The 12,816-nt window shown below is 38.0% G+C and overlaps 1 long non-coding RNA gene across 1 annotated transcript; it reads left to right on the top strand.

Moving 5' to 3' along the window:
* The first annotated feature begins 1,588 nt into the window (after nt 1-1,588).
* Nucleotides 1,589-8,305, top strand: LOC127367608 (uncharacterized). The gene is made up of 2 exons (XR_007885507.1): nt 1,589-1,775; nt 6,583-8,305. It is a non-coding gene; the product is annotated as an uncharacterized LOC127367608 (long non-coding RNA).
* Nucleotides 8,306-12,816: the final 4,511 nt, after the last annotated feature.

The following is a 12,816-nucleotide window of genomic DNA, read 5'->3' as shown; positions in this document are numbered from 1 at the left end:
TGTTTGTTTTTTGACTTTGTTTTTGTGTCAATCTAATTTAATTGTTAATGGCAAAAAACACACTGAAATTTGGAATTATATATGAAATGAAATAGCTTTCATGCATGTATCACGTGGACTATACTTCATATCAGATTTAATGACAAAAGCTTCCACTATATCGCCAGCCACTTGGGAAAACAGATGGAGTTATTATTGGCTCGAGTAAAAGCGTTGGAGAAACATGCAGCTATTTTTTTTATATTGTTACACATCCAAAAAGAGAGAAAAAAAGGAAAACAATTCGGGGTTTATACATTTCCCCGTCCTTTATAACTAAAAACTATTTAAGGGAAAAGGCCAGTGTTAACACATAATTTAAACGTGAGAAAAAGTTTTACTTCTGCAAGAAAAAGAAGAAGAAAAAACTGGTGTAAAAAAAACAAAGTCAGTCAGTCTGGATAAACTAAGTTAAAATTCCATTTTAATTAAAATTTTAAAAGCCTCATGCAGTCTCCAGTTTCTCTCTCACTCTCTCTTTTCCTGGATTTGTTTACAGTTGGATTAAGGACTGGACCTGAAACTCACCGTTATAAGTAAATAAGTTATACTGGGGTCATGTCAACCTGCTGTTGGGCCCATGCTACAGTGTCTCCTCCGCCTGTAGCTCAACATAAACAACAATGCAGTTAAGTGTTTCAGGATTTTAGACGTTTTGTAAATGCAGAGATCAAACTGAGACCACTTTCTTCTGCACTGTGTTTATTGCAGCATAACAATGCCTGTGTATACTCCATGATGGCAAAGTCAAACAACAATAAATCATAGGATTATTTTACCTATTGCATTAGTGTGATTTTTGCAGATCTGGATCGCGAAATTATAACCAGCAGATAAGACATCCTGCGTCTTTGAAAGGTAATCCCAATTATTGTCACTAAATAAATCTTTCCAACCGTTATCGGGCTGTGATTGATCTCAGAGATCTGGGAAAGTGTTTCTCACTGTCCAAATGAAAGTGTGTGCCCGTTTGAAGGTGTGTAATTGGCTTGCGAGGCATGTATGGAATTCCCAGATGTCTATGAAATTTAAGGAGGCCGTGAAGGTATGGCTATAGGTCTGTACATATAGAGGCTATTCTCACTGGAAGTTTGAAATGCTTCACACACACACACACACACACACACACACACACACACACACACACACACACACACACACACACACACACACACACACACAGTTTAGATCAATAAACAGCTTTTCTCCAGACCTTTACAGTTGAGGCTTTTCACTCAATACCAGATAAATAAACAGGGGCTATAATAAATATAAGCTGTAACCCATTGGTGACATGTATATATATATATATATATATATATATATATATATATATATATATATGGCTTTTTCTTTATTGAAAACAATTTCTAATGCAGCCCTTACGCAGTGCAATGGACTCAAATAAGTTCCCTCTCTCCCTTCTTTCAAGAGAGAGGAGTTGGCAATTGACACGATGCAGAGGCACAGAATGAAACCTATTTAGAACAGATGTTAGTATTTTTAAAAAAGTCACGTGAAATGAGCAGATGTTCAGACTGTGCAGAGACTCGCCTTGCAGTGCATTACTGTGCAGAGAGTGAGAGCTCGGAGCAGCTTTGCCTCCACGCAGACACGAACTGTGGGTTAGTGGGTCCTACATGCAGATCATCCAGTTGGTTTGATTAAAATGGATTTATAAAAAAGGGCCACCTGCGGGGAGTGATATGGAGCAGGCTGACCGCGCTGAGACAAAGGTAGGCTGTGATAGAAAAGGTATGAAACACTTCTGACTGTGTAACATGTTCACTTGTTGATTATTTAGGATGTAAGATGATGATGAGAAGATCAGGAGGTTTTTTTATTTTTGAAGCTTCCGACACTAACGGGCCTATACTGCCGTCGAAGTTTCAGACTACTTTGAAGCGGAGTAGTGTGTGTGTGTGTGTGTGTGTGTGTGTGTGTGTGTGTGTGTGTGTGTGTGTGTGTGTGTGTGTGTGTGTGTGTGTTGGGGGAGGGAGGAGGTTGAAGGGAGGGGAGTAACTGAGAAATGGACGAGAATTCATCATCCAGCGATTGGAAGAAAAAAAGAACTGAGTGACACACATAAATCCCTGACTAAGCCTATATACCAGAAGTGTTGTGTCACACACTGACAATAAGTTGAATAAAAAAAAATGACTGAATTGACTTCAGTATCAAATTACAATTGACCTTTTTCTCTATTTTTTTATTATCGGATTAAAATGTTTCCAGATGATTTGTTCTGAATCTTTGTTCAGCTGCAGGATATAAACCTATAACTTCTGTAACGTTGGTGTATTAAATAGCCAGTGTGATTTTAATTAAAATGTATTAAACATTAAAATTATTATGATTATGATTATGATTATTATTATGATTATTATTATTATTATTATTACTGTTAAATTAATGCATTGTATTAGGCTGTAGTCATGCCTGGCTCAAAAATGACAATTCTTTCCATAATAAAATCTTCCAGTTTTGTATCCAAATACCGCAGTTCATTCACGTGCATCTACAGCTTACAGGTGATATATCACGTCGGATAGGTTAGCCATAAATTATATTACAATTACAGATTAATTGTTAATTATTTATGCGTTTAATTAAGTTTTTTAATTAAGTTTTGTCCGGTATCGCTGCTGGAAATGATTGTTGTATTTATTTTTTGCGTTTGTAGAATCTTTATTTGATTCGTTTTTTAATGCTTCTTATTTGAAATTTGTGTTGTAATTGAGCATTTATGAAAGAGCCCGTTAGAATAATTTTAACAATAGGCCTATATGTACTCAAGCCAACTTAAGCTTGTTTTGTTTCATTAAAAAGTTTATTTCTGAGCTCAACAGGAAGAGCAGGTGCAGACTTTACTGCCAGTTCCACAATTTTAAGTGAAACTCCATATTATCCTGTTTGAGGCTCAGTGAGAAAGGAAAAGTCCTCTTGTTGGTAATCAAACTTTTTCTGGCCCACACAAAGTTTCATCCACACCTTTAAACAATGCCTCAGAAAGTGAATATTAAAGCCAGGAGTAGTTGAGCTGCATGGAGATAAGATCAGAGTACAGGACTGTACTTGGGGCAAGGAAACAGAGGAGAGGATAAACAGAAACAGACAGCCACAGTGCATTCCTCCTGCATCTGCAGTCTGCTGATTATTGAATACATTAACATCTATAATGCAGCTCATTGTTGAGGGGGCATTTTATTTGATACACATGTGAAAAGTCAGATCAGTTGTTGTCCAAAAGAAAGACTTGAGAGTTAAAAGCAGCCATATTGTGTAACGTCCATGTGGATCCACACATCTGTGCAAGAGATTTCATTTTATATGTGAATGATAAAGAGGGAAAATCTGAATTTTTAGAGCAAAATGGAAACTCTGTTATTGGTATGTCATTGCTTTTATAATACCAACACTGGCTTCACTGCCTGGCTGAGAAAAAAGTCACAGCAAATATGATGAGTATAAAAAATAGATTGTTATCCATAATCTTTGTACATCTCTGAGCAGATGGCAGCTATGAGTACCTGTTGGGTCCTCTGACCTTTGCTGCTGTTGAAAATTAGCATGTATACCTGCAGCTGTGTATACGTTTTCAGATGTCAGCACCATGAGATCAGGGCTCAAATTGTGAAGAACTGTGTGTCAAAGAATATTTTCACTCTTTGCTCAGTTGATTGTTTAGATATTTAAAACAGTTTAAGAAAATCATTGATCATTGTCAGATTATTTTTTTAGTTCCTTTGTCACCAGATGTGTTCTGATCTGTTTTATTAAATAAAGCTAAAATTTAGCTTTAGATGTGAAAGTGTACTCAAGCTTAGGATGATCAATAACATGCAACTGTGGATACTTTTGTTTTGTTTTTTAGCACAGGCGTGTTTCTAGAAAATGCATTGCACACTGAGTTTGAGACCCAACAGGACTAAATGTGCTAAATTCCCTGCTTCAGAAAAGTTTTTATCTGCAATGAAATTAAGCTCATTTGGCTGAGTTAGAACAAATTTCCAAAGTTCATAAGGTTTCACAGTGTACTTTTTTCATCAGAAATGAATGAGACCTAAAACGTTTCTCTTGAAAATGTCATAGATTATAATTTTGACAATCAGCTGTACAGCTGTACAACTCTGTAAAGTCACTACAGAGTTGTCATCTGGTAACAAACAGATGGATGGGAATCTCGCTTAGAGAGAGTACTTTCCCTTCATCGTATTTTTATAAATCAGTTTGATCCACGACAGGCTTTAATACTGTATCTCTTACCTACAGAAGGAAGGATACTTTATGCCAGAGAATATTTCTGTGCAGGTTGAGCAGCACTTACCTGATTTTTTTCAACATATGAGAATAAAACAGTGAGAGAGATGACTGTGTATGTGGCTTCAAAATTATTTGGCAAAATAAATGACTGAAATGTCTTTTTTGTTTGTTGATTTACTGATTACTGCTTGTGCTTTCAGACACATTCAAACTGCATTATTTATCTCTTATATTAAAAAGTCAAAGAAAACAAGTTTTTACGTATTTAAGAAATTACTGTTTACTTGCAGATATTGGCAATGAGAACACCCAAAACCTGTCTCCTCTCTTTTAATGAAACATTAATTTGCAAGATTTAAATATTTTTACCCTGAGTTTAGCAACATTAAGCATTAGTCTGATAATTTGTATGGTCCTTGAGGTAAATGATCTATGTCAAAATTACAATGTTGAGACAGTGGACACAACAGAAGGAGTTATATGCCTTTGGCTGTCTGAGAAAAATGTTAAATGCTTGTTTAAATCTGGTTGAAGGCTTGTGGACATGCACCATGTTTAAGTTGGCAAATTACAGATTTCAACTAAAAATGGGAAGCCATAACAGGTCAGTGTTTCATCACAGTGAAAGGCACACTGGTCATAAAGAATGACGTCATGATTCAGGCTGGCAATCTGACTGCACCCAGGACCAGAAATGTCCTTTGATACACTTCCAAAGGTCACAGTCAAAACATATGCACCTTGTGTTTAACCTTTGTTGCGTGTGATATGTGCCACCCAGGCTGTAGACAAGACACGGATCAGTGTGTTTTAGGGGAATACACAATGATGTCACAGACAGGAAAAGTCTGGAAAAGGCTTGGCACCTTTTGGAATTGGCCGGATCCCCATTGGCGCAGCAGAAACGCTGGAATAATAAACAGGCAATCAGAAGGCAGCGTGAGCGTACACAAAGGCATTGCAAAACTTTGCAGATAATAAAAGCAGATTTTTCACTCGAGGGGGATGATTATTTGTGTTCTTCAGTTGTCCATAAATAGAGGGCCTCTCACAGGAAGTATAAACATACAGATGAAGTGGAGGGCAGTCGCAGTCCAACGCAATGATTTCAAACATTCCTGTTTATGTTCAATCAAGATGGAGTGTATATATATAACTGTAGCCTCAGTTTGAGCACGTATTTTCTGAGGGAAGAGGGAAAAAGAATACCTCACTATTGAATGTAAACTGTTTGATGAGTGTTTCACTCATTTTATAAAGTGAGCCACATGTCTAGTAAAGCTTATAAAGCACATACATCAGTTCCATGAGTCCCAACACACTTGGAAAAGTTAATTCTATTTAAATATATTATTATTAATACACATTCAATATCATTATCTTATAATAAATGAGTGTGATATGCACCATGCTACCATATAAAATGTATTTAAAAAAATCTGAACTGATTCAAAGTAACCTCCTTATGGATGTGAATAGAGGCAGAACACAATTTGTCCCTTATTAAGGCAGACTGAAACATGCAGTCCTTGTGTATTGCCCGGGGGTTAATTGAGCTCTAATGATGCAGCATCCCTGCTTCTGTCCCTAAGGGCGCTCCACTCCCTGGGTATTAATCCCATTGCCTTCATTAACCTGCTGGCCCACCAGTCCCACCAACGCTGAATACCAGGACTCTAATGTCACGCTGATAATTGATGTGTTGTTACCTAGAGTTACAATGATGTCCTTATTCCTTCTGAACCATCTTGACTACTTTATTCTTATCCAATTTAGTGAATTCTTAGCAGCCAGCAGCATTATGTGGGTGCAGGGGAAATCTAATTGACCATCACCGCAAAAGCTCTCATACAGACTGAGGATTGTCTTTTTGGTTGGACAAAAAGGGACATACACGACACACCAACTCGTCACAATTTGTAATGGATGCTATGTTTACTAGTAGTATTTAGTATAAGGTAAAAACTGGCTGTTGAGGGTCATGTTGTTCATCAAGGTAGTATGATGCCAAGCCTAAACTGAACCTAATTAATAGACTTAATCTTAAGTTTTGGGACAGAAGTCCAGAGGATTGTGTTTATTGTTTAGTGGTTTTTAAAAACCTGTAATAACTTATTGTGCTCAAATTATATCCAGCACAAACAAACTACAATAAACTGCTCATGCAGAATAAAATCAATACGTGTTGTGTTGTTTTGATACGTGTTGCTTTAGGCAAGTTCTCACCTGTCTTCAATCTTCTATAAGCTATGACTCATCATGTATTTCCTCACATTCCAGCAGGAGCGTCGGTGCAAGATGCTGACTCCTCACACAAAGCGTCAGGATCCTGACGCCTGAGCCACCTGGTCAGATGACCAAGACAGTGACATCAAGAACAACAGTAACAATATGAAAAACAAGTTGTTGCTATATATATGGTGTTTATAATATTTATTAAAAAGCATTTGGTTACACAGGATGTATTTTCCTGATAACTTGCTGTAATTCTGACGCATTAATATGCTGTGCAACACAAGCCATAAAAAAGAATTTTATAATTTAAAACATTTTATTTTTTATATTGTTGTTAAGAGGTTTTTGTCACTGGTTGTGATGTTGATTGCACAGGCACCCTACTTAAAAACAACAGTGTATTAATTTTATACTGTAAATAGTGTAAATACAATCTAAAACATACACCTATTTAAAATGCTCATATTTATGCTTCTATAAGTATAAGTGAACAGAATAATGAGTGAAAAAGTGAAAGTTTTGCAGTCCAGGCTAATAGCAATAGGAATAAACTATTATAACAGTGAAGTCTGCCTGATACCCCATTAATAACTCCTGATAATCTCAATGTAAGACAACATAAACCTCATCTTATCTGCTCTATCACCATGTCATCAGAGTGCTGGCCTCATCCTCTACAACAGAGGACCGGCTGTTTGTGACCTTAGTGCTAAATCAAGTTCAAAGAGGACCACTGGTGTTTGGCGGATAGTTTTACATAAGGGCAGTGGGAGAACAGTGTGTTTGGTCAACCTCTGGCTCCCTCTTTGATTCGCAGCTCTCTGTGACCCCTGGCAGAGTGACACCACTTGAGGCGCTTCGTTCAGCCACACTGGCTAGTCTGATAAGATCTGGGTGATAACTGACTTGGGTTTCAGTCTCTGTTTAGTTAACCAAATTATTTTTTATTACTTTGCATTTTAGCAAGGTTTCCTCTCTTTTATATATATTGTTGCACATTAAAAAATCATTTTGGCAACATCACATAAAGCAGTCCCACTCCAGCAGAAGATTAAAAAAAGATTATAGGAAATACTACATGAAACAGTAACAGTGAGTGGTTGAGCCCACTCTGTCACTGACAAACACAGGCATTTATTAATTCCCACTGTGTCATTAGGGTATATGAATGCTAATTACTTCAAGTGGTCAAAGGCAGATCATTTTATTTCACTCTAAATGCTGTGAGTTTGTCTACACTTATACCTGTTACATCACCACTGCGTGGTTGTATAAAATCCTTTTAGAAATGGATGTTGCACATTGTTGGCATATGCTTCTTTTGCTTTTATCCAAGGGATATAAAAGAGGAAATAAAACTTAAGTCACTGATGCAATGAATCAAATCATTGTTTACCATTTGAACGGCCGACTTTGGTGCAGCTGATTGGCAGTGATTCACCTTTCCTTTTTTGAAATATATGAACAAGATGTCAGAACCACAGCATCTACTGTGTGAAAGCTGTAGTTTATCTGGGCCATGTTCTGCTGTTTTGGAACCAAATAGTCTGGTACCAGCGTACATTATCCGAGAGCAAAGAAATACATGTGGCACATTAACTTTCCACAGACAACGTCTGAACACAACTGGAAACCCATCAGAAAAAACAGCACTGTGTTTATTTTGTATTACAACTGTATTATCGCATTATAAGAATGAATAATGTATTGTATTTAGACTGCTGTTTTTTTAGGACGAAACTCAATAAAATAATTCTCTGAAGCAGGAGTACGGCTGAACGATTATTTCACAATGCATGCACTTTCCTGTGCTTTTTATGCAGTTTTAATGTTTGAAAGAAAAAAGTACAGTGACATAATATTAAAAATGTTAAGAAGTGTAAAGTTAGCAAGACAACTAATAGTACAAAGAGGTTCTTTACTGTAACCTTGACAAAATGCTGTAAAAAGCTGTAGTTTTGACTGTCCTTGGGAACATATGTTTAAGTGAGTAATTCAAGAAATGTTTCAAAGTATCAGATGTGCTGCAGTGAGTCACCATTTCTCACACAATGCATACGTTAGCTCTGTTGTATTCATATTATGTGTTATTTTGGTTCCTGACCTTTAACACTTGCCCCAGAGAGATGCAAATACCCAAAGAACATAATGGTTCCCTTCCTGTGCAAAAACTAGGCCCGTAAAGAAAGATAATTAGGGTTGTCATGACAACGAGGTCCAGCAGGCTGATGGTGCTGTGTTCGCTCTCAGAACTTCAAACGGTATCAAAGCTCCACCAGGGCTGGTACGGGAGCTCTGGTTTGAATTAGGGACCGACTTCCACAGTCTCTCTTCAAATTCAAGATCAATATGGAGCACCCCCTTCAAAAAAAAAGGAGAAAAGGGCCCAGCTAGTTCTCGTCCACACCGGCCTAGAGATCTGGATTTCATTAGAGACAATTATCTTATCTGTTTCATCTCAGTGCTGCCCCAAGGGGTTGGCAGGCAAACCAGTGGGCTCTTTGCAGTTTGAGAAAGCCTGCAGCCAGCCAGAGGCCCGTGGATCAGGTCATTAAAACACTGCTGCCCCTGCTGCTAGTGATAAAATATTTTCATGCTTTTGTAAATAGATTTTCTTCTTTCAACCCCACAGGACACAAAAAAACTTTTCTTCTCTGGATATCCCTGCATAAGGATGTTCTAAAAATTTGAGAGGAGTCAGCCAAAACATTGTTAGTTTTGCTCTCAGGTGAAGCTGCATGAGCATGTCTGTACGCTTGTTGATTTTCTCTTTCCAACCTGTGGCTGTACTTCATCATCAACGTGGGGCCTGCTTGCTCCAGTACCCAGGCAGCTTGTTAAGGCCAGTGTCACGGCATATGGCATGGACACCTGTCAAAGCAGCATGTACAGTACATTTATAGCCTTAACTGCACTACTCTTCACTGAAAGATGGGACAACTCTACTCCTGTAAGTGAAATAAGATCAGTTTGTCATGCTGCCTAGTGGGCACTATTAAAGGAATAGTTCAACATTTTTTGGGAAATGTATTGGCTTTCTTACAGAGAAGTAGATGTGAGCATTGATGCCACACTAAAGGCGATTATCTTTAGACTGGAAAGGAATTTAGACAGGAAAGGACTTTTATATATAACTAATTTACAGCAGCACATTTGGAAAGGAACATTATGCCACATTAATTAACCTATCTGGCAAGTCAAACTAATGCCAGATGTATCTGCTAATTATTCACTCACAATCCCTCCCTCTGCTGGTTTCCAGTAATTTTGCAGTGATTCCAACAAAGTTACTGCGCCCGAAAAACAAAAGCAACACGCCGTTTTTACACTTGGATTTTAGTACAGATTGAACTGATGTGTTGATTACTGAGCTTTAGAGGTGCTGGTAGGGGGACTTTGTTACCTTAGGGCAGAGCTAGGCTAACTATTGGCCCCTTTTTCCAGCCTTTGTGGTAAGCTAAGCTAACTGGCTGTCATATTTATCATAGTAGCTTGTCATAGTGTCATATTTACTCTAAAAACATGAGAACGGTATCAATCTTCTCATCTAACTCTTGGCTAGACAGAAAATAAGCATACTTACCAAAATGTCAAACTAAAATTTCAAGCTTGCTGACGACCAGCACTTGTTCTCTTTGAGAGGGCTGTAGGGACGGTTTAGGTAATCTGGTACAGCTTGACTCAGAAAATAGCTGCTCATTCAAGGAAGGGATGCCCTTTGTGGTTGAATGAGGGATTGGGGGGGGGGGGGCAAAGGAGCAGAGAGGGATATGAGGCCCATGCAGGACCTGGAGCTGAAATTGAGAACCCTCCTCATCAGGGGTTAGGGATCATGGGCAGAGACTTCCCTTCATCACAGCCAAGCTGGGAAATGCAGAGGACAGCATGGGTCAGCCCAGACAGCCCGCTGTGTGCTGTTACCATGGCAAACATCCCAAGGGCCAAAGAAAATAGATGACAAGTACAATAATATGAGGTGTAATCACGAAGGTCAGTTGCCTGCAATGTGCTGCCTCCACTCTCAAGGCTCCATATTCTTCAAAAAGTGAAAAAAAGTCAGTGTACTTTAAGGGAAAATGACTCAGTAATGTGGTAATTTTTCCTCCATGCCTCTAGAAATCAGGAAACCTTGAGGGACATGCTCTAGAGACTCTCCATGAGCAGCCATTGAGAGATTCCAGTCCACTTCCATTGCGAGATATTTACTTTCCGGTTCTTTGTACTGGGTGCCCTGCAGATGGAATCTAGCATCCTCTTTAAGGGGAAATTTTATGACTTATTAACTGTCAACAGTTCATAACCTCCAAGGAGCTATTAAACTTTCTCCTGTGGTCACACCAGAAATGCCAGTGTTTGATTTGGACTGGAAAGATATTTGAATGTTTTTGCTCTTCTCCACCCTGCGTGCAAGTGCAACAAAATACTCGAATCAGCTTAAACATCAGATCATTGTGTCAAGATAAGGATAATAATGTGCTTGCTTTGTTTTGAAATTACAGAAGGCACAGTGTGGATTTATTGTATAAGAACACAGTTCATCACAAGAGAGAGCACAGTGAGGAGACAAACCAAGCAACGAAGAATAGTGACATAACCCTGCAAATATTTAATAACCAATAAGCCATGCACTCCTTAAAAATAATAGTGGAACAATAAGATTTCTTACTGTAATTTAATAGTTCTTCTCTCAGCTGCAGGTGAATAACTGCAACATTCTCGTCATCTAAGAACCTTCTCCTCTCTCTCTTCTTTTTTTACATTGAGCTATTTCATAGATATATATTTGTACTTGAGAAATGGTGTCAGCAGTGTGACTAAATCATTTATCACCAGCCAAAAACAACCAGGATGAATAATTGAGTCCAGATGTAGCTGATTCAAGCTTGATACCAGGGTTCATTTCCTGTCTGTGCTTTGTAAGACAACCTATTACACCTCCCAGGCAGCTGCCGGGTATACTGGCCCAGCCTGAATATCAACACTCCTCAGGTGTCAGTGTAAGAATCACACAACACACACGAATGCTACTATCCTATCTGTAAGTCATATACGCCAAACACTGACGAATACAGGGGGATTATACTGCATCTTTGTGTAACTGCATGTCCTATTTTACTCATTTTTTTTAATTACATATCAACCCTGATTAACCTGGAATATAATAGTACATGTACTTCAGAACAGTTTGGTAGTTCATTTTAATATACTTACCATATATAATTAATTAATTCATATACTTACTACCTTTTTATGCTACTTGATACTTCTACTTCACTCCAGTTAAGAGGCTAATATTGTAAGTTTTTCACCTCTACATCACATTCATTTGGCAGATATAGTTACTTGAAACGTTTACATATAAAAATGAAAGAATATGATGCGTTAGTACAAATTAAACTATCAAAGACTGTATAAAGCAGGTAGAACCATAGCTAGCTAAAACATTAAAATGCTTCTTACAGCTTACAAGTCAGTAATATAACACTGAAGAGCTGTTCTGTCGCCTAATGAGTACTTTTACTTTTAAGTGCACTTTTGCTTGTAATAGTTTAGTATTTATACTAAAATACAAGATCTCAATACTTCTTCCACCACTGTTGTAACTAACTTTCTGTATCAGCAAACATTAAACTGCATTCTACCAAAATGTGCAATGTGGTTTTCAGGGTCAGGTATTCTATTTATCATAGAATGAAAAATAAAACACAAAGGATACAAACACAAACTCACACACACACACACACACACACACTTGCACGCAGTAGCAGTTCCCTTGTTTATTTTATATGCTAAAAGATCTGGGAGGCCATAACTCTCTGGCTGCCTTAAAAGCATTCTCTTCCGGCCCTTTGGCTCCATGTGGTAGTAATTACCACTGGCTCGGCCATGCAGGTGACTGACACTGAGTGACCACTCCTCAGCACCCATGCATGTGCTAATGAAGCAGAGTTTCCTGGTTATCTTTTTTTTTTTTTCATAAAGAGTGAGATACTTCTTTTCAGTTGCCTCCCTTGAGTGTTGGAACCCTTTGACAGTCACCAGTTATATAATATACTGTATCTGTTGAATGTTTTGGCAACTTGAGCGTTGGTATTTTCAATTCTTTTTCGCTGGAAAACCTGGTTATGCTCAGCTGTAGAGTGAAATGTAGCTGCATTTTGCAGGTGGGGCCAACTCTGCTGTCTTTCAAAACTGAGCTGTGTTACTCATGTTCTCACTGAAAACTGTATCCATCCATTTCAGCATGAATTGCATGCAAGTTTCAAAACAAATAAACAT

The sequence above is a fragment of the Dicentrarchus labrax genome, unplaced genomic scaffold (genome assembly GCF_905237075.1).
Source record: "Dicentrarchus labrax unplaced genomic scaffold, dlabrax2021, whole genome shotgun sequence".
Taxonomy (NCBI): Eukaryota; Metazoa; Chordata; class Actinopteri; family Moronidae; genus Dicentrarchus; species Dicentrarchus labrax.
Note: the sequence above shows the minus strand (reverse complement) of the source record. Positions and strands in the feature narration are given on the sequence as shown.